Genomic DNA, 19,603 nt, shown 5'->3' with positions numbered 1-19,603 from the left:
AAGATAAACCAGAGACAACAAAGTTGTGAAATCAATTCTGGCTGGCTAGAGACCCAGACCTGATATCCCATAGAGAAAGTCTACGGTCAGGTGTGGCAGGTTAGTAAACCAGGCCTGCTAAAAGACTGGAAATGTTCATTTCTGTTTAACAGGCAGAGGAAAAGGATTTCTCTAGAAGTCTGGGTAACTGTATATTGTTTTCGACTAACTCATTGATAAGGGAAAGAGGTACCCTCCAGGAGATTGGGGAACTGTGTTTTTTTTTGGGGGGGAAGAGGTTTCTTCTCCCTCTAGAAGATTGGGGAACAGTGCTGGGGAACAGTGCATTGCTTACAGTGAAAGTTCCCTCCAGGAGAAGGGAGAATTGTTTTTTTGTTTAAAAGTGAGAGCAAGAACAACGGAACAGATACCTCCCAGGAGATTGAGGAACAGTGTTTTGTCATTAAATTGTTCTCAACATTCAAGCAGTGAACATTTAACTATATATTCTTTTCACAAGAACTGTGCCTTTGTGTCTACACCCAGAGTGAGCATAGCCTCCTTCTGGATGAATAAGACATCCAGTTTTCTTTAGGTAGTTTGAAAGTGTAAGGGGCAGAAATAGGTTTAGACACAGGACAGTGGACCTGTTAGTTTTTGGACATCCTGACTAGGTCCTTAGTATTTTTGTTGCGGTAGGGCAACCCCTCATAGTAAGTAGGCTTTGTTGTTTTAAATAAAAGTCTATGCCAACCACTTTACATAACTGTGTCAAGACTCGTACTTCTGCACCCTTACAGTATGTATACATTTGCTATGACAATTGTAGGAAGAAGGGCACTAGATGAAGAATCGACCTTGTGCAGCACTAATCTGATAAAGGTGGAAGCTATCAAATTATATCGATCTCAGAAGAAGCCTGCAGCAAGATGACAGGCGGGGGGAGTCATTGCCCAATGCCTCATAAATTAAACAGTAACCAGAGTGGCTGGAAGATCCTGCGCTGGTTCTAGGGTGAATACAACTCAATTATTAACAATATCTATTAAAATCTTTTATCACAAGCTACCCTTCATTATCTGTTCAGAGGGCCCAACCTTACGATCCTTGCTCAGTCCCTCATTCGGTATCCAGTAATATGGTCACTAAAAAATGGCAGTTTTTACAAACAATTGCGGCAAAAAGGCTGTGGTGTGACCAAGTAAAAGTGTTTGCATTATATCACACAAGGGGAGCGCGGTTGCAGGTGTGTCTCCTGCTCCACTTGTGCGATATAATGGGTCCAGTGGTTGCGGGGGTGTCCCCCGCATCTATTTCATGGATTGCGGGGGCCACACCACAGCCTTTTGTTGTGATTATTTTTTTAACGCCTATGTTCACGCCGACTTTATTACGTGAAACCCCTCATTCATTCCACACATTTAAAGTAAAAATTCAGATTAGTTCACTAAGTCCAAGTGTGTAGGATTTTTCAAATGTGGTACATGCTCAATGTGCACGTATGCTATTAATGTCCAAATGGTGCAATTCAAATCTTTTGGTTCTTTTTCTATCGGAGAACATATTAATAGCTGTACTAAGTATGTAGTTGATGCCATTATGTGGGTTTGTGAGCTGATGTACATTGGCAGCACTATTAGGGAACTTAAACCAAGAGTTTGGGAATATCCAAAATATCCACTAGCCATTCATTGGCAACAAGAGCATCAATTGGACATATGATCCTCATTCTACTATATTGAACATACTGACATTCTGCCTTGAAAAAGACACAGGAGGGGCCGAAACGTGTTTTTGCTGATTCGATTCTGACTGATTCCATTCTAAGATATTAAAACACATTTGGGAATTAATGCTGTCCAGCTTTAATATTGTTAATGATTGGATTTTATTCACACTAGAACCAGCGCAGGATATTCCAGGCACTCTTGTTGTTAAAGTTATATTTGCTATGACTCCTAATATTTAGGGGACAGTAGTGAGGCTTGCCCGGGCAATTGTAGTGGGTGCCACAGAGCAAAGAGGAATTTAATGGCTTCACAGCTGTGGTGGTACCAGTTGAGGTAGGATTCTATTTAGCCATCTACCAGGGTAGGCATGTTGAGCTTCGGAAACTAAGAGATCACGTAATGCTATTATTCAGGGTCTGTAAGCTCTTATTGTAGCTTATCTCAGCGAAGTTGAACATAAATCATTTAGCAAGCTCCTATTACATGACAAATGTACCCATTGAGCAAAACGAGCCAATTTCTAAGTAATGAAAACTACACCTAAGGGAAACCCGTATTGGGAGAGAACGGAGGAGGATGAAGGATTCATTAAGGATGTGTTTTTAAGCCCTGGCTCACCCTTTAATGTGGCCACCATCTTAGAAACAGGTGCACCCTTCTAAGGGGGGCACCCCCATATTCATTTGCCTTTTCGAAGGTTAATCAAAACTGCTTGTGTCCTATTTTGAACCCAATCAAAGTTATGCTTTCTTTGCATAGGAGTCAAACTGTTTCTCTGTCCATATTTCTGTGAGTTGAAACGATCCTTCAGAAGGTGTCATTTCGCCCCAAGGGAGAACCCCTCTCCATGAGGCTAGGGAGGTAAGGCCACTAACCAGTATTTCCCCTAACCAGTAATTCCCCAAGGGTTGGTAACATGCAGGAGGATCTCATGGAAAGAAACGCCTCTTCTCAGATAAGGACATGATTGGGAAGCACAGACCCTTTTAACCCCAACCTGGTAGACTGATGGAAGGACTTGAACCTTATGAATCTAAACTCCTGTCTAAAACCATGTGGTACTGTGAAACATGAACTTCTCTGATGGTTTAGGTACTGATATGAAGAAGCTCCAGAGAATGCTACAAGCAATCGGGGGGGGAAAAATACCAGAACAGCTGCAGTCAATGGAGTGGGTGTTGCGTCAGGGTGGACCCGACTTTATCAGGGCGTCAGAAACAAATGAAGGTGGAAGGGTACCAGGAAGGATACCAGAGAGAGTACTAGAGAGAAAAACAGAGAGAACAGACAAGGTGGAGAGGGAGAGATCGAGAACTAGAGAGTGATTAAAGCCTAGAAGACACCCAAAGGCAGACCCGATAAGCTCGAGCAAGAGATGTGGAGGGGGTGGTTCAAGGGAACGCACAAGGACGTCTTGCAGGCCAGTGGGAATTTTGACCATGGAGAAACCATAAACAAAGAAGGGAAAATGCATCCCACATGGAGGCAGAATGGAAAACGCTATACAACTGAAAGCTGGTGACCGGTGGGTGAGAGGCAAGCCGAACAAGAGCAGGAGTGGAAGAACTGGTTGACCAGAAATACATTGTAAGATGCGGGGGAAGTGCCATACCAGTTGTCAGAGTCGACCCTACAGAAGGACGAAGACCAGTTTGCGGTGGTGTGACCTGTAGTGGGCACACTGCGCAGTCCAGCAACTGGACTGAAAACGCAAACCCTATCCATTCTCACAATGGAAAAAATGTCCTACCCAGACCTGAACGGTATCCAGCGAGGTGGTGGCTGGACGCTCTGTACAGGGAAGGAAGGTCGAGTTCCTTGTCCGCTCTCCTACAGCAAGCTGTACATGGCCCAAGAAGCAAACCCTGACGAGAGTGGGAGAAGGCGATTGACCATCATCTGAAATCCTACGGACCCGGTAAAGCATCCCAACACCAATACAGGTAAAGGGAGTTAACAAAAGTCCAGGAAGGCGAAATGAAACTTTAGGCAGCAAGGGAGAACAGTGAATATTAGGAACTAAGAGCACCTACCTCAACGATTGAGAAGACACATTGTCCATGAAGTCGAGACTCCCAACTCCCTGAAACGCCACAAAAGGAGGTTATCTTAGCGACCCTGGAAGTTACGACAGAGGGGCGTAAAAGGGTTGGAGGCCCAGGGATAGTTTATGCTCTCCTTCCCTATGCAAACCTTGCATATTTTCTAGGTACGAAGAAAACCCTTGTTTTGTTTGCACTTGATAAACCAGAAAAATCAAGAACTTTTTTTGAGTATATAAGCCATAAAGAAACAGAGAAGACAGTAAACTATTTTTGGGAAACGGTTCCCTGGCCAGTCCCAAGGGAGGGTGGTACTGGGAAGTCAAGAGGAACTCCAGGAAACCACTTCATAGTCCCAGTGGGACAGATCAAGAAATGTACAAAACCTAGAGACTGTGAAAATCTCCCTAAGGGAGCTACAAACCTTGTTATGAATTAAGAAAGACATTGGGAAACCAGCTAGGAGGAGGGAGTCATTCTACCAGCCCCAGGAGAACTTTGTGAATAATTGACTTTCAGCTGGGTTACAGAGAACCCAGAACTTTTTTGGAACTTGTTTTGAACAACCAGAGAGGTGTTTGGACACTTTACATCCAGGAGAAGGGAGTCCTTCTCCTGGATTACGAATAGTAGCTGGACCTTATGTGGTGTTTTGTTGTAGTGACAGGGTTTGAGTAGGAGGCTTTGTGACCAGGATGGTGCCATTTTGTTGTGACGCACACAGACTTCCTGACGAGAACCTGAGTTTCTTTAGTTTAGGTTGAGAAACTCCCCTAGGGTTAGTGATAGATAGGTTTGTTTTTCGTTTAATAAGTCTACAGCAACCACTATTACAATACTTGCACATTTGCTTCATTCCTTGTTGCTACAGAGTGCATGTGCTATTCAGTGTGTATTTAGGCACAGTGTAGAGGGACACCCTGCTAGTGGCCCTCCCTGACTCCCCCACAATTGCTCTAATTGATGACTAGGTCACATGTTTGACTGGTCTGCTGGTTTCCAAATATATGTATGCAGGCTGTGGTCAGCCTGTGATCATTAACCATGTACTTCCATTGCTTTCTATTGCGCTTTCTTTATCCAGTGTTCCTGCTATCTCTGAGATCCAGTTCTCTTTCCACTTTGCTAAACTTCCCTGTTTCTCATATGACCTTTCTTTCTCTGACCCTTTTTAGTATGAAAAGTGTCACTTTCAAACGTATGTGTCTCACACCTCTGACAATCCTTTCCACCAATTATATTTTATATTAGAATCCTTGCTTACGTAGCAAAATCTTTGAAATAGGTTAAATCCAAGACTTATCATTCACCCATCTCTCAGGGGACTTCTTTCTCAATCAGACATTCATAGCGCCAGATTTCCCCTGTTCTCAGCGCCCAACTGTCTCTTGAGACATGTCTCGTTGACACTCGCTCTGGTTTATATGCCAATTCAGTATTAAGTCTTCTGTGTTGAAATATTAAGTAGGCCCCCAATTAGCATTAATTGCAATGGGGTTTGTGCCATGTGGACAGCTGCCCATGGGGACCCTAGCTCATACACTCAATGCTTTTGAGCCTCAAGCCAGCATCAGCTAGAGATAATGACAGGTGCTCACCAGTGACCTGCACTGTTATCTGACCCAATTGCTTAAACAGAAGGCCATTGTTTGCTTTGTTCACAGAGCCACCCAGTCTCCAGAGATCATTTAATGTAGATTGTCTAATTGGTAGTGATATTGGGCTGAATGAAGAGCAAAATATGAATGGCAGTTCAATCTGGACCACGGGAACACCTTTTCTTTAGAGGAGTGTCTAGATCTCCAGCATTGTGTAGTTCACACCACCATTCCCTGGGAACACTGGAAAAGAGCCTCTGTTAAAGCAACTGTTCTGTCCAAGCATATAACCAAACATTAGATGGTGCCTTTCACGACCACAATACTGCTACTTGTGACATATGATGAACTGAACATACCAGTCGGAATGTATTGTTCAATACCTCTATTTACAAACAGGCTGGGTGAGGAGAATGTCTATTGGGCTTAGGGTTCCAATTAAAACACAAGAAGAATAACTATACCAGGGTTGTCCAACTACAGGCCTTGCACGCCAGATCCATGTCAGGCATTCAGGACACCGCTCATTTATCTTCATGAGATGAATTTGCATACAGTGATTCTAAATGTATGAACATTATTTCTCATGAATAGTAACAAGTGATATCCCGGCCCTCGAGGCCTGGAGTTGGCAACCCTGGACTATACTAAATGTATGATGATGAAAAATTCATTATGTTGCAGGAATTTAGCTGTAGGACAGTGGATCTCCCTTACAAGTCCCTACCTCATGAATCCGCTCCTGACATACCCTTCATTATTACTAATGGTGTTGGGATTGTTGAACACAAAACAATCCAAAGACTTTAATAACAGTCTCGGGATATAACTGCCATATTGTCCATTTATATTGCTTTCCCAAAATTACCTCTTGCTTTAGGGTACTGATATAACTCTGATATCACCCTGTAGCTGTGGTTCTGCCTCGTGGATCTTTTACACAGAACTACCAGCAAGTATTTCTTCGCCCTTGCTTAGGGTTTTTGCCAGGCTGTGATGTCTACGCCTAAGCTACGGGTAGCCCTCTCAGGAATTTGTCTTTTAAATGGCTTGCCGCCCCATCTCCTTGGACTGGTGTTAGTGATTATAGATATTTTGTTTTCTCTCTTTCTTCAGCCATTGTCTGGGCAGCAGGATTTCATGATCTTCTCTGGGGCTCTTTTTTTACCCTATCTGGTCCCTTCTGCCTCCATGCCTATAGCTCTGTCTTCCCAACTTAATTCACTTGCCCTCAACCACCAAACCAACATGTCCTTGATACTTATTTACAGATGTTACTAGGTGGGGTGAGAGGCCTACCAGGGTTAGTGCCAGAGCCAGTTTTACCATAGAGGCTGGGTGTGGCACTTGAGAGGGCTCTAGTCCCTTTTCTCTTCATGTGCCCGCATGTTTGAATTAAGTTCCACTGTTGATCACCCTATGCATGTATTGCACAATGCTTGTCAGTATGTTTCTGTGTCTCCTTTCATCCAGCATGCTAGCCACGGAAGAACAAAAACCCAAATGGACCGGGAGAGAGACGGAGGGGAAGTACAGCACCGGAGAGCAGCCCGCATAACGCACCAGCAGAGCGCACACGATATAAGACCCGCACCAGTGTGAGTATGTTTAGTCAATGCATCATTCTTGCAACCTCAGCACTTGCTGCCAAGGCCCTCTTACCTGCAAAAGGGCCACCGAGGAAGCCCTTTACAAAGCTGGCATCAAGAAAACTCTGGCAGAGCCCGATACGAACTGGGACATTAACTATGATGAGCGTGGCGGCCATTGACGAACATAGGTGGACCCTCTTAAGGCCCATTTTGTTTTCTCTCTTGCCTGTTACACCTCCCTTGGGGAAATGACAGACAACTGTTGGACAAGGGAACCAGGTGAGGGGAGAGCCAATGGAGGAGAAAGGGGGGATAAAAAGGTGTAGGTAATTCAAGTGAGGTCGACACAGTAGAAGGAGGACCAAAAGACCAGGCAGAGAATGGATGGTGCATAACAGTGTGGAGGAGATTTACTAAGGATTGTACAAGGTAAGGTATTGGTTGGTGATAGAAAGTGGTATGTGAGTTGGAATGTGCATTCAAATTGATCAGGACCAAAAGAGATAGTGTGAATGGGAAGGTGACTGGGGGAATGAAGGAAGGGTTATTGTGGGAACAGTAAGGGTGGGGGTGTAGTATGGAGAGTAGTAAGAGTGGAGAGGAGAGAATAGTAGTGTGGAAAGGGGAGATTAGTAGAGGGAAGGGCAGAGTAGTGAAGGTGGGAGAGAGTTATAGGAAGAATTGTGGAGGTAGGCAGTCGAGAGAGAGAGATGTCGGAGAGAAAGAGGAGGAAGTGTAAGGGAGAGAGTTGAGGTGGTGGGTGGAGTAGAAGGGAGGCAAGTAGGGGGAGGAAAGGGAGAGTGACTGAGAGATATAGGCAGAGGAACATCAGAGCGCAGAGGAAGACAAAGTGAGGCCTGGGTGTCAAGCAGGAACAAACCTTTTCATTGCATTGGGGAACTTGGAGCAGGCACCACCCAGATTGTTCCCAAAAGGAGTTTTAGATAGTTATGGCATTTGCTTTTAGGCCATAATATCCAGTTACACAGCGTTTTACATAATATGGATTATGGATCACTAAGAGCAAGCCTGGGGTTGATGGACGCTTGGGTTAGGGAGGGGAACAGACATAGCAGGGATAGAGCAAAAAGGATGGCCATTAGCAATCTGGTTTTCTATTGTGAAAATAAAAACCCTTGTACTGTATTCAAGAGTTGGTGTGTGCCGCCATCATATAAACCAACCTTTGCAGACAACGTTACAGATGCGATTACCAACCTTGTGATGCACCACAAACCTGCAACGGTCCTCAGATTTCCACATTTGGTTCAAGGAGCTAAAAGAATCAGCACTCAAAGGGCTGAACTCCAACATAGCCAGCGTTCACCTCAAACAAGTGCTCAAAAGAGCAACACAAACAAACTGCAGGCCACCCTCTCAATGCACTTTTTGGGAAGAAGGCCTAATAAGCCCCCCCCGCCCCGCCCCCCACTTCAGGTACTAAGGAAAGAACACCTATTGATTTCCTTTACTATCCACATGCCAATGCATCAATTCCAAAATTACAAAGTACAACGGCCACCACCAAGAGAAGCTGGAAAAGTCTAAACCTAGAAGAACTCAGAAATCTTATGGAAGAGACCAATCCCAAACCCCCAATTTATTGGACCTCTTATTACCGGACGGAATTATATAACCAAGGCACTTGACATCCTCACCCCACTAAAGTACATCATCCTCTCGGAAAAAAGAATAAAGATGGTTCACAGCTCACATACACACCATGAAAAACGAAACCGGACACTAGAACAAATGTGGAGGAAACTGAAACCTCCAAGACAAGATAATCTACCAAAGATTAATCCACCCTTACAAAGCATAAATCTTTAAATCAAAGAAGCAATACTTTTCTATATGAATCAATAATGCACCTCATCCAGAGAAGAAGGAATAATTGAGATCAGAATCCCTGCTTTCTGCAGCAAAGTACCCTTAGCCCAGCCAAACACAATTTTTTAAAATTGATTTTATTGGTTATTTATATAGCGCCTATACAACAAATGGTGTTTCCAGGTACCTCAAGACAAAAAGGAGAGGGAGACAGGGAAGAAAACAATAACGGTCCTACTAGGCCTTGCGTCATTCGGAAAGTGCCAGTGCAGTAATATGAAGTGCAGCGGGAGGGGAGAGGGGGAAGTGATAAAGCTAAGGTGGGAGGGGAGTGCAGGGGGAGGAGAAGGGGGAAAAGAGGGCCCCTGAGGCTAGGGAAGTCAGGAGGCGGGGGCCAGGAGTGCAGGTGCAAGGGATGCAGGGAGTGCAGGAGTGAGGACCACATGCGAAGTGCGAGGACGGGGGTGGACCAAGCTCAGTGGTGATGAACACCCCGCCAGGCTATTCAGGGGAAGGGGGAGCTAGTCTGGGATACAGGGGGTCTGGGTAGACTGGGCGAGGAGGGCATGGTGCCCTGTAGGACTCAGAAGGCACCAGGCAGCCAGTCAATGCGGCAAAGAGGGGCCATTAGCAGGGGAGGGGGAGAAAGAAGGAAGAAGAGAAAAATATGTTCTTGAGAAGCTTCTGGAACAGAAGGAGATCTGGCTCAAGCCTGAGAGGAGCAGTGAGGCCATTCCAGATGGAGGCTCCTGCCGAAGAGAGAGATCTATCCCCCACTCTCTGCTTCAAAAAGCATCTGACCTGCAGAGTGTTGGCGCTAGAAGACCGAAGGGCTCCAGCAGGGAGGTATTTAGGGAGAGAGTGTTGGATGTAGCTGGCTCCCAGGCCCCAGAAAGCCTTGTAGCTGATGCAGAGGGTCCTGAACTTTACCCTCGCAGCCACTGAGAGGTAGCAGAGAGATTTTAGGGCTGGAGAGATGTGGTGCCTGGGCTTGAAGCCAAGGATAAGTATTGCAGCCCTATTCTGGATTAGTTGAAGGGGGCGAAGGGAGGATAAAGGCAGATTAAGGAAGAGGCTGTTGCAGTAGTCCAGCCTAGTGAGGACCAGAGCTCTGGAGACATTGAGTTTCTGGGGGAAGGTGAGGAACGGGAGAATGCAGAAAGCAGTGATAGAAGCCGGAGATGACACCAAGGTTTTTAGCCTCACAAGATGGTGAGGGGACCCATGGAGGGCGGCCAGAGAGTAGGAGGAAGCAGCGGTCCCAATGAGAAGGATCTCCGTTTTACTGGAGTTGAGGCAGAGATCATTGGCAGCACACCATGCTGAATTGCAGTCAGACAGTCAGGAATGAGAAAGAAGAGGAGGCAGCAGAGGGAGGCCTGAAGGAGAGCTGTGTATCATCTGCATAACAGTGGAAATGAGGAGAGAAGGTGGAGATTAAGTGGGCCAGAGGGGCAAGGCGATGTTAAAGAGCCACGGGGAGAGGTAAGCACCCTGAGGGACGCAGCAGGTGGTGAGAGAAAAGGCCCCAGTGATATCACATAACCAACCATTTCAGAAGGGAACTATTAAACATACAGGGCCTGATCACGAGTTGGGGCGTTAGCCCTCAAATGCGATGGGAACTGTGTTAACTGATGCATTTAAGGGCTGGCCCTATCACGAGCCTGACATCTTGACCCCCCAGCTCAGACCTGGCGGTAAACATGAAGAGAAAATGCCCATTTTGGGCACAATTACTGCCAGCGGTATTACCGCACTCTAATTGTGCCAATAATTTCTAATTGGGTCCAATGGACCCAACGGGGACTTGTTAACGCCCAACCTGTGATCCGGCGGCAATACTGCCGGACAGTAGGCGCTAACGCTAATAAAGTTGGGATACTGACCAACTCATGATCAGGCTACAGCAAGCTGTCAATGATACAATATGGGATGTAACTGGACGCAACAGTCAAGCCCTGTGCAATTACTTCCAGCCTACAACCCCACTGATCAATAGATTTATACCAATAGCCGAACCAGAATCACAAAACTGGTTAAATTTTGCAACAAAGCCGGCTCTCCAATGGGCCCCTTCTGCCGAATTAACTACAAAGGGAAACACTAGCACCCTCATTTCGCAAACCAAAGAACTGCTCATTTGATACAGTAATTGCACCAAAGGTTTCAAGATGGTCTAGGTCAAACCACTTATAAATAAAAAGAAACACTGCTGAATACTGCCCATCTCCAATATTCCTCCTATCTCAAATATACCATACCCAGACAAAATTCTTGATAGCTACGTTATGGACTCAGCGGTTACAACTATGCAGATGATGCACAATTCTTATACTAAATGACCAGCTATGGAAACTCAAGCACCACCCTTAGCAATTGCCTCATGCAAATGGAGGAGGGCCAACTACCTAAAGCTCAACACAGAAAAAAACAGGAACAATGGTAGCCTCTCCTCACGCCACACCTGAAACACCTCTGTCATGACCTAAATGGGTAACTGCCCCAACCGATCTAAAGTGAACAAGAATCTAGGCACATTAATGGACAACTAACTCATTCTGAAACAGCAAGTCAATGCAATAGTCAAAATGTGCTTCTACCATCTCTGCTCCATCTGACAGATTATTCCCGATATTCCTTTCGCACATACAGCACTGGCTGCCATCTCTCTGATTCTGTCAATTATCGACTATGTAAAGAACATTTACATAGTTATGCCGGTCTACCTCACAAAAAAACATCAAGTTATCCAAATCACACCTAGACTACTACTCGGACTCAAAAGAAGGGAACGCATAACACCAGCCCCTTAGCACTGGCAACCATTCAAAAATAGGAACCAATTCAAGGCCCCGTGCATTGCCCACAAATCCCTTGAAGGTCAAGGAACAACATTTCTTCAAAACAAAATATTTCTCCAGGAACCTTAACATTGAGAAATGATATACTGTTGGAAGCAGATGATTCTGCAGAGAAAAACAGAGGCTCTGCTTTTTTTCACTACGGTGCCTACTGAGAGAAATCCACACCCTACAGGACCAAATTCAGGAAAAACCTAAAAGGCCTGGATCTTCATTGCATAAGGGCCAGAAAGATTAATCTACAACCATCAGACAGTGGAAACACCTTTTATTTATTAATTAATTTATATACTGAAGGAACAATGCTCCTTTGATCACAAGCGAGCATACAATAGGTAGATAGGAAATCAGATTTGGTGCGAAGCAGTGGGCTTCTTATAGTGGGATGAGATTACGGGACATTTTGACCAGGTTGTGTAGGGGAGTAAATGGAACAGTCACCGGGGACAATACATAAGGGAACATGCATAGATTTAGGACAACCAGCATTTGACATTTTTAAGTGCAAGTAGGCAGTACGGCCAGCTCTGCTTGGGATGTGATTATGATAGGTGAAGTGCTAGAGTGGAGACAGAGGAAGTGAGGCACAGAGGCAGGTTGGAGGTGAGGGAAAAATGTTAGCTAGCAGGCAGATGAGAGGTAGATTGAGAAGGTAACTCGGAGGCAAAGAGGTAGGCTTTTAGTTTGGTTTTGAACAAATCCATGTGGACTGTGTCTAGAATTTCTGGAGGAAGAGAATTCCATACAAGTGGAGCAAGAAGAGGGAAAGAATGGAAGCGAGAGGAAGCACTGGGGGGTGAGGAGCCTCAATGATAGTCGAGGAGGCAGAGCAGAGATTAAGAGAAGACTTGTAGAGTTGGACGGAGGAGTATAGATACAGTGGTGCCATACCGTGGATAGATTTGTGAACCAGGACAAGAAATTTAAATCCGTCCCTGTTTTGCATCGTCAGCCATCCAGCCTAGTGACAGTACGAGGATGTAGGTATGAAGTGATGGGGTTCAAAGAGAGTCCTAGTAGCGAAGTTAATGATCTTGTCGAGCTGACAGACAGCATAATCGGGGAAACCTAAGATCATATTGGCACAGTATTCCACTTTAGGGAAGACGAGAGTGGTTAAGAGATGCTTGGCGGTGTTGAAAGGAAGGAGGTGGCTGATTTTCATAATATTTAAGAGGTTGGTGCGAGCTGCTATTCCAGTTTTGGAGATGAAAGTAGAGAAGGTGTGGGAAGAGTCATAGATGATGAGGAGGTTTCTAGCTGAAGAATAGAGGAGTGTTATGTGGGAACTGCATACGCAGATGAAGAGTTGAGAAAGAGCTTTTGGCAGGGAAGTAGAGAACCTCTGTTTTGGTAGAGTTTAACAACAGAGGGTGCAAAGCCATCCAATACTTAATGGCAGAGACACAGTTGGACATTTTGATAGAGGGATCAGAGGAGAGTTCAGTAAAAACGAAGATGATTTGGGTTTCATCCGCAAAGAGTTGGTACGAGAACCCAAAGGAGGATATTAGTGTCCGAAGAGCAGAGGTATAGAGTGTAAAGAGGAGCAGATCCAATGCAAAGCCTTGTGGAACACCAACTGTTAGAGTAGTGTGTTTAGAGGTGCTGTTATTCCAGGAGACAGAGAATTGGCGAGGTGTAAGGTAGGATTCAATCCAGGCAAGGACTCCATCACGAATCCCAGGAAGAAAGAGAGTATTAAGGAGATCAGAGTGATCAACAGTGTCAAAGGCAGTAGACCGGTCAAGGAGAATTCGAATAGAGGATAGTTTGGAGTCCTTAGCAAAGGCAATGAAGTTGGAGACATTCATGAGAGCAGTTTCAGTGGAGTTACAGGAGCAGAAACCTGCTTGTAGGGAGTATTGAAGGGTTGGGATGTCTAAGAAATTGGTAAGATGGTTGAACACAACCCTTTTGAACACTTCAGTGTAGTGCAGAAGGAGAGAAACAGTCAGGCTTGAACTGTCCTATAGGGCAATGCCTGTACCAAAACCGCAAAATGTTAGTGTGGGCCAGTTTTGCGGCCAATGTGGGCCAGTTTGATGAGTTACTTCACTTTACGGCTAGTAGTTTTGACCATTGTTGTTGAATAAATATTCTTTAAATTGCACAATTTGCATTACATTTGATCAAAAAACTCCACCTTGGGTACTATTCAAACAGTCTGTAAGAAAAGGAATGAATTGCCATTTGCAACTGTGGGCCACTTTTTGAATGATGCCCGAGACAATTTTATGCCCCAGTCCGACCCTGGACACAGGTCGTAAATTAGCTGGTAGGTTCAGGCCAGCCCCTTGTTTCTTTAGGAGAAGGATGTCTGACTGTTTTCAAAATAAAACAAAGGCAAGTAGAGTCAATGGACAGGTTGTAGAGTTCTGCAAGGTGAGAGGCCACTAAAGGGGCAATAGGCTTGACTAGCGGAGGAGCAAGAGGGTCTGATGGGGCACAATCGGGCTAGCCATCATCAGTAGAGCTATTAGTATGACTAAAGTGGGAGATAGAGGAACAGGATGATGGTAGAGTAGGCAGAGTGTAAACTGTAGGAGGAAGTAGTGTGAGGAGGGTCAGGAGAGAGCCTTTTGCAGCAAAATATTCAGCTAGGTCCAGTTCGAACTGCAGCGGAGACGCTGCTGTAACGCGGAAATGCTACTTTATCTGTTGTTGCAACTGCAAGTGACAGTGGAGCCCGAGAGAAATCGATAACTAATCACTTACCATAATCTGGTTCTCAATTGAATCAAACCTGACTACAGCCTAAGTGCCCGAAACACATGTCACGCTACTTCAGCTTTCATTAAAAATCATTATACCATTTTGGTCTTAATCAGTGTCGTTGCGCAGTGTGATTGCAAAACTCACATCTTATTCAGCTAGGTCATTAGCTGTGAGTGTGGAGTTGATAGTCGTAGACTTAAGAGGAGTGAGTTTAGGGTGCTCTGTAGCCGGCAAGGATGGTTTTAGTAGGAGTCAATTAGGTTTAGATAGAATTCCCTTTTCGTTCTATCAAGAGTGGACCTGAGAGAGTTCAGAGCAGAGAGGAAGAGTTGCAGGTCCTCATGCAAGTGGGTAGGACTCCATTTGTGCAGCCGCCGATGCACGTCTGTGCGAAGAGAGCGTATAAATTGGGTGATGCATGGTTGAGAATGGTAAAACGTGGAAGTGAAAGTAAGCACTGGGAAGTGGGAGGATAATGAGTCATATAGTAGAGATTGGAAACTGGACAAAGCCGTGTTGGTGGAGGCATCGGGTGTGAAGGGGGAAAGAGAACCGTAGGTTACAGTGAAATGTGGAATGGCAGAACGTTTAAATTTGCTTTTAGTAATAGGTGAAGCAAGTGGTGAGGAAAGGTCATGGGGTCGAAAGGAGATGGAAACAATTGAGTGATCAGATATGGATGGTGTGACAGATGGTGTAACAGTAGTATTCGTAGCTGAGAGAGAGGTGGAGATGAATAAGAGATGCAAAGAGTTACCCCTGCGTGCGTAGGTAGGTTATGCGAAGAGTGGAGCGCATGGTCACTAAAAAAAGGATGAAGTTTACATTTCTGAGAAGTGGTTGTAGAGGGAAGGTTAAAGTTGCCTAAGAGGATGTGGTGAAGTTTAGTGGAAAGAGAATCAAGGTGTTACCCAAAATCATCAACGAATTTTCCAGTGGGACCAGAAGGGTGATAGATGAGGATAATGTGAACTGAGTGAGGCAGAGCAATAGTAGAGCTGGTAAATGAAAAAGAGGTGGGAGATGACGTGGGATTGGAGATTTGTGAGGCATTGAGGCAGGAAGAGAGTAGGTGTATGACTCCTCCACCTTATTCAGTCAGTCAAGGAGAGTGAATAAAGGATTGTTTCAGTCATATAGGGCCATGAGAGTGCCATTGTCGGATGGAGAAATCCAGGTTTCAGTAATAGCAGGAAGGCTTAGGGGAGGAGAGCTGGAGTGAAAGTAGTCAGTGATAAAGTACGTTTTGTTGCATACAGACGGAGCATTCCAGAGTGCAATGTTCAGTTTTGGAGGTAAAGAAGAGTAGAGAAGTTGAGTTTTGGAGGAAGAGAGGCAAGGTGGATAGGCGTTAAGGGAAGGAACAAGTTACTTACCTGTAACTGTTGTTCTCCAGCATGGGTCTGGCATGGATTCACATGCTCATGAATATTCCCCGTCGACAGGCCGGGAATCCTCGGTAAAGAAAAAATCAGTATCAGTTTCGTTTCTGATCTGTCTTTCTCCGTAGTAACCAATCACTGGTCTCTGGGTCATACTGCCCCCAGCCAATGACTGCCCTCTCCCTAAGCCCCGCCTCTGGCAGCCATCCTCAGATTTGGTAGCACGTAAAGTGGCAGTATGACCAAGTGAAGAGCGCAGGGGGGTAGGAGGGAGGGTCCGCATGTGAATCCATGCCAGACCCATGCTGGAGAACAACAGTTACAGGTAAGTAACTTGTTCCTTCTCCAGCATGGGATCTGGCATGGATTCACATGCTCATGAATATAAGAATACATAGCAGTACACACATGCACAACCACGGGAGGTGGCAAAGGCTCAACATTAAGCATTTCTTACCTCCTCACCAGGCTCACCTTAAGCGAACAGGTTGCGCAGCACTGCTTGGCCGACCCTGGACTCCTCCTTGGAATCCCAGTCGAAGCAGTAGAATCTCGTGAAGGTGTGCGTTGACCTCCACGTAGCAGCCCTGCAGATGTCCAGCAGGGGCACACCAGACAAGAACGCCGTGGTAGCAGCGATAGCTCTGGTCTAATGGGCTCTCGGACGGCCGGGCAACGGTCGGTTAGCCAACCGATGACAGTGCATGATGCAGCCGGAGAGCCATCTGGAAATGGAAGCTTTCGAGAGAGCCTTCCCTTGGTTCACAGGTCCAAAGTTCACAAACAGCTGTGATGGCCTCCAAAAACTCTTTGTTCGGTCCACGTAGAACTTCAGCGCTCTAGCTACATCCAGCGAGTGCAAAGTCCTCTCGGCCGGCAACGAAGGCGACAGGAAAAAGACTGGTAACACCAAGGGCTCGTTGAGATGGAAGTCCGACGGCACCTTGGGCATGAAGGAGGGGTGCGTCCTCAGCACTACCCTTGTATCGTGAAAGGTCAGGTATGGAGGCTTGCAGGATAGCGCCTGGATCTCTCCCACGCGTCGTGCAGAGGTGATGGCCACCAGGAATGCTGTTTTCCACGACAGAAACTTCAACGGGGCCGAATGCAACAGCTCGAATGGCGGACTCATGAGCCTGGTCAGCACCACGTTGAGCTCCCACGCCGGGGCTGGTGCCTTCACCGGCGGGAATGATCGAAACAGTCCTTTCATAAATTCCTTAACCAGGCGATGAGACCACAGGGATGACCGTCCTGTAGTCCTGGTGTATCGGGAAATCGCTGCTAGGTGTATCTTGATTGAAGAGGGAGATATTCCAGCTTTGGCTAGGGACAGTAGGTACGGCAATACTTGAGGGGGCGTAATCCGCAGAGGGTTAATCTTCTGTGCCCGGCACCAGATAGAGAACCTCTTCCACTTATGTCCGTAGCTCTTGAGAGTTGAGGACGCCCTGGCCTTCGCAAGAACCTCTCTGCAGTCGGCCGGGATATCATACCCTCCAAACTCTAGTGCTGCAGGAGCCAGACCTGCAAGTTCAGTGACTCTGGATCGTGATGAACAATGGCGCCTCCTTCTCTGGAGAGAAGATCGGCGTCCGTCGACAGCTTGACTGGTGGGGACGCTGACAAGTCCAGAAGGTCCGGGAACCAGATCTGTCTCGGCCACACCGGTGCAACGAGGATCATTCTGCACCGGGACTTCTTGAGCTGGTTGATGAGTCGGAGCAGCAACGGCAACGGAGGGAACGCATATAGGAACTGCTGTCCCAGGGGAACGAGAAAGCATCGCCCATGCTCCTCGGTTGGGGAAACCTGCTGGAGAACCTCTGCCACTTGGAGTTCATCGCCGTCAGGAACAGGTCGATCTGGGGTTTGCCCCATCACTGAAAGAGTCGGTCCACTTGGTCCTAGCGTAGTTCCCACTCGTGGCACGAGTGCAGCTCTCTGCTGAGTGAGTCGGCGATGGTGTTTTTTATCCCTGCCAGATGAAACGGCACCAGAAACATCCCTTGAGCAACGGCCCAATGCCACAGATCCTGGGCTTCCTTGGATAGGGCTGGGGACCTGGTTCCGCCCTGCTTCCGGGTGTGAAACATCGTGGTGGTGTTGTCGTTGAAGATCCTCACTACCTTGCCCTTGAGGGACGGGAGAAAGGACCTGAGGGCCCAAAACACTGCCCAGAGCTCCAGGATGTTGATGTGGAGTGGCTTCTCCTCCGGGAGCCAAAGGTCTCTCGCGTGAAGATCTCCGGTGTGCGGTCCCTACCCCTCCAGGGAGGCATCCGTCGTCACCGTCACCTGGTGGGTGGGGGTCTGAAAATCTGTTCCTGCCGCTGTCATGACCCTGAGAAATTGCCCCTTCTGGACCTCATGGTCATTGTCACGAAGGGCTTGTACTCCTTCTTCCTCCCAACATGGCCGTACCAAGCTCCGTGCTATGCACTAACTTTCACGTCGTGGCACGTACTATAAATTGGTCACGCCCCTGCGGGTCCCCGCGTCTCAACGCTATCTTCGGTAGTGACCCGACGTGTGCTTACTCTCTACATTGATTTCCTTGATCCTCTTGCTTCCTTCCTTGCCTTTATCCTGTTCCCGGACTTCCCCCCCTACTTACTCGTTCTACGCTAATCCTGGATACCCTGGAACCACGAACTTCCCGGAACTCTGAACGCGTCCTGCAACCTGACGAGGCTCGGGCGAGCCTATTCAAGACCCGAACCATCCACAGGAAGAGTCCTGCGGCCGAACAAGGAGATCCCGATCACAGGTGAGACGGGGGGAGATTTACGACAGTTTGAGACGCCAAACGATCAATACGGATTCTACCATGGAGAATGCTATTCAGGACCTGATGCGCGGAATGCAAGAACTTTCCACAGAGATGCAGAATTTAAAAGCCGAGAATGCAGCGCTAAGACAGCTTGTCTTGTCACGTGACTCTGCGAATAAGGACAGTGTACTATTGGGAGGAGTGGTTGATAAATACGACGGTTCAACAAAGACCTTACGTGGATTCCTGGATTCTTGTTCTGTACATTTTACCTTCAAGCCCTACTATTTCTCAACTCCTAGGGCTAAGGTGGGCTTCATAATATCGCATTTTTCCGGTAATGCCCTTACATGGGCCACTCCTTTACTCAATTCAGGGGATGCTCTCCTGGATGATTATGAAGGCTTCATCGCGGAACTCAAGACCATGTTCGAACGTCCAGAGCTGGTCCACGGTGCTCAAGAGAAGTTACTCGACTTCCAACAAGGATCCCAAGACATGTTGACCTATGTTACCAGATTCAAACAGCTAGCCAAAGAGGTGGACTGGCCCCTGGAAGCCTGTTTTACCTTATTTCACAGCGGTCTAAATGAAGAGATTAAGGACGAATTAGCCAGAGTGGCACGTCCTAGTTCATTCCAGGCCCTCCTGGACTTGTCAATGCAAATAGACTTCAGAATCCAAGAAAGAAAGGCCGAAAAGAAAAAGAATAAAGTCTCAATTCAAAGAAACTCCCCAGAGAATACTACAAGGACCGAATCTGCCAAGAATCCGAGCACTGATTCTGAACCCATGCAACTCGGAGCCTTTCGTGGACCAATTTCCCCGCAGGAAAGGTTAAGAAGGATACACACAGGCTTATGTATGTATTGTGCCTCAGATAAACATCTAGTTAAAGAGTGTCCTCTGGCTCCTCCCCGACGCTCGGGAAACGCCAGCTCCAGATCCTAAATGGAGCAAGGTTTCGGGAGAGAGATGTTTGCTCCACATCAATTCCATCCTTGAACTCTCCTGGACAAAACAAATTGGTGATATTACAGGCCTTTTTATCGCCATCCTAGGACAAGGTCTACCCCAAACTGGCCTTGGTGGATTG

Source organism: Ambystoma mexicanum, chromosome 8 (assembly GCF_040938575.1).
Source record: "Ambystoma mexicanum isolate Mex_15411 chromosome 8, UKY_AmexF1_1, whole genome shotgun sequence".
Classification (NCBI taxonomy): domain Eukaryota; kingdom Metazoa; phylum Chordata; class Amphibia; order Caudata; family Ambystomatidae; genus Ambystoma; species Ambystoma mexicanum.
The sequence above is the reverse complement of the archived record's forward strand: the minus strand, read 5'-3'. Positions refer to the sequence as shown.